Genomic DNA, 3,519 nt, shown 5'->3' with positions numbered 1-3,519 from the left:
TGATTTGTCGAATAATTATAAACAGTCCGTAGTGATTTTATGTCTGCAATAATTATAATAACAAAGCACTTAAGAGAAAGAAAAAGGTCAACCCAATCCTTGATCCTACATTTTGTTTTAAATAGACAATGACTGAAATCGTAGGACAAAAAGAATATTAATTACACTATTTCAAACCAGTGAAATTGTAGTCCACTGGTATAGTGCTCATATCGGATTGGAAAGGCTCACGATTTGATCTCAGTCGAAGTGAGTATGAGTGAACAGTGTCTGTGAGTATTAGACGAGAAGAACAGAGCCTTGTGTAGTGTGCGGTGTAAGAAAATGTTATTGTTGACACAATGTTTTCCAAACAAGAACAACGAAGTTGGATAAAAACTGAATGTGCCAGAAGCCATATAACACGAGTGTGTCATCAAGGTCTTCAAAAGGCTTGCGGGAAATTTGCATTGCTTTACAGAGCAGTGTCAAGGTCGGTATGAGCATTCGAGAAGGGACGTCAAAATATGGAAGACATGCAACGGCTTGATCGTCCCCGTGTCAGTGTAGAAGACCTGAATGCCGTCATCACATTACTGGACACCGATTGACGTCATACTAATCGTGAGCTGGCCCAAGAGACAGAATTAACGCATACGACTGTTTTCTTGACTTACATGACCGTTTTCTGATTTAGTAACTTTTTTGGGACTTCCTGAAGACACCCTGAAGAAAGTATCAAGTGCATTTTGCACCTCTACTAGGGATTTGAACTGGCTTCCTCTAAGGTGATTGTCCAAGGAATGGAACAGGTGATAATCGGATGGTGCAATGTCCGGGGAGTATGGCGGATGCAAGTGTTTCCCATCCACGGGCCATCCTAGCCACGTGGGGGCTTAGCGTTGTCCTGTAACAGAAGGACCCCTTTGCGTTCAGAAGTGCTGGCTCCAGAGTTTTGAGTTTTTCTTGAACATGACTCAACTGCTGACGGTACACAGTTGCATTGATGCTCTGACCAGCTGGTAGCAGTTCCCGATACACGATGCCGCGAGCAGTTCACCACACACACAGAGGGACCTTCATCTGGGGCAGTGCTAGTTTCGGCTGTTTTGGAACCGGTTCATAAGGTGCTAAATGATGACGGCGCCATGGAGCTTCGTACAGGACCCACTTCTCATCACGTGTCAACATCCTGTTCAGAAATAGGCCCTTCCTCAGACGAGAAAGCAAAGAAACACGTGTCTGCTTACGTTGCCTTCTGGGCTGGAGTAAAAGCATATGGGACCCAACTTGTTGTGCTTCCCAAGTTGATAGAGGTTCTACAGAATGGTTTCTCCTCTCACACTGAATTGTATTTCCAGTTCCTCATATATCTGCCCACTGTTCGCCTCAATTGCCGCTTGAAGAGCTTCATTTTGTACATGCGTTGGTCTTCCGAAACATGGTGCGTCTTCGAGAGTTTCGTCACCGTCCTTAAACTTGTTAACCACCGCTGCACTGTCCACGTAGCCACGACACCCTCACCAAAGCCTGGCATATCTTCCGCCCCGCTGCAGCGGAATTTGAACTCGTACAGCATACACGCCCTTATGATGCTCTGTGGAGGTCCCACGTTCACTCTGTCCTTACGCACGTTCGCGGTGTAACTGAACTGTCACAACCAGGTAGTATGTTGGATATACCCACACCGGCAACTGACCTTCGCCTTATCTCCATTCCATTCAACTCACGGTGTGAGAGTCAATGGAACACAGACCTCCACAAAAAGCGACAGAACTTTCTTGGTTACCTTTATAAAAAGAGAGTTATTAAGCGATGTTTTACAATGTCGTCAAATTTAAAAAATATCTTTCAAATTTACTTTATTTGCTCTATACGCAGAAAAGCTTATAGACTTCCAACAGGTTCTGGGCCACCAGTCAAATCATTTTTGCAGAAACAGGGTGCGGGGTCGTTTTTAGTGGGCGTAGCTTAGAAAACTCTCCGAAGTCTATTTATCTAGTTAATACTGCATATATAAAAGAAAGAAATATTTATTTCACATGCTGTTCTTTTAAACTAAAATAAATACAATAGTGGAAATCCCCATTATTCCATCATGAACCTGCATATTTATGTTTTCTTTAGTTTAAAATGTATTAACTGAGGGACGTTAAACAAACCTCTGTTTGTCACTTGTACAGTCGGCAGCAAAACCTCTGTCTCGTCAATATTATTTCATCCTTTCATGGTTGGTCTAGACAAAAGTATTGATACAACCTTCACGCCATAGGGGATGTTGGTTTGATGTCACAATCTTTTAATTGCTTGTTTCAGTTGGAATGGAATACAAAAGAGAACTGGATAACCGTTGTTGATCTGTATCATGCAGGTTAAAACTGCAAGTGAGTTATTCAACTCTTGGCAGCTATGTGAGATTATTCGTGTTCATGTCTACTGAACCATCCAGCCGTCCATTGTCACAAATCGCTCACGTACTATAAGATCTCCATAGCTTATTAGCAATTCCATAGCAAAAGAAATGAAACTGCATCCACGAAGCATGTTTCTGTTACTGCGTGAAGATCTAGGATTTTGGGGACTACGAACGCCGCAAAAGACACCCAATTCTCCAGCTGTGGCCAACAGGGCCATGATAGCAGAGCAGTTTTAAACGGTTCACATGCGATTCACACAACACCTTGTTTACAGCGTCCAAGGAAGCTGCTGTAGTAGCGGGGTTTCACAACATGAAGTCACAAAACTCTACTTCTGCGACAAGAGTGGAAACGCGTGCTGTGAACTATTAGTCTGACGTTCTGACACCTTAGTTGGCCTCTCAGGTCATATCCTTTTTACCAATATCCACTGAGTCTTCCAACAGGATTTGTCTCCGTCCCATAGAGTCAAGTCGACCCCAATATGTTTTCGAAAAGACTTAATGACACTAAATTCCCAAGTGACAACGGCACACGAATGGTCGGCTGGCAGCTCCCACCTGACACAGATCTGTGATCCACATTCGAGAGTAAGATCTGCTCAGGCGACACCTGAAACGTGTCTTTGTGTAAGCAGTAGGATTGTTTCCATTGGAAGTTGTATGTGCTGCCATTCACGACTGGCCAAGGCATTTAGGGGGCTATTCAACGTCTCTGACGAACATTTTGAATAACCTGTAGTTGTCACTTGTGCACTGGACTATATCTAATAAATCTCTACGCACAGAACATACTCATACTTGTTGGGTATAACAACTACAGACATGTGTACCAAAACTTTTATCTACACTAAGTAAATTTAATTTTTTCTTGGATTTTATAAATACAGCACCTCCCACTAAATACATCAGAATAATGAAGCTATCCTATAATATAAAGGGTGAGGTAGAATTTGTTCTTCATTCTTCCACGCAAACCATATATTAATAATAGTTCTTAAAATAGACTTAATACAATTTTTCACATTGAATGAGAATATATAGATAAAGTATTTCTAGAAAATCAAATTAACATTTTAGTAGGAATGAGGATTATCCAGAACAAAATGATAATATATACAAAA

This window comes from Thermobia domestica, chromosome 13 (assembly GCF_964235325.1).
Source record: "Thermobia domestica chromosome 13, izTheDome1.hap1.1, whole genome shotgun sequence".
Taxonomy (NCBI): Eukaryota; Metazoa; Arthropoda; class Insecta; order Zygentoma; family Lepismatidae; genus Thermobia; species Thermobia domestica.
This window is presented reverse-complemented; position numbering follows the sequence as displayed.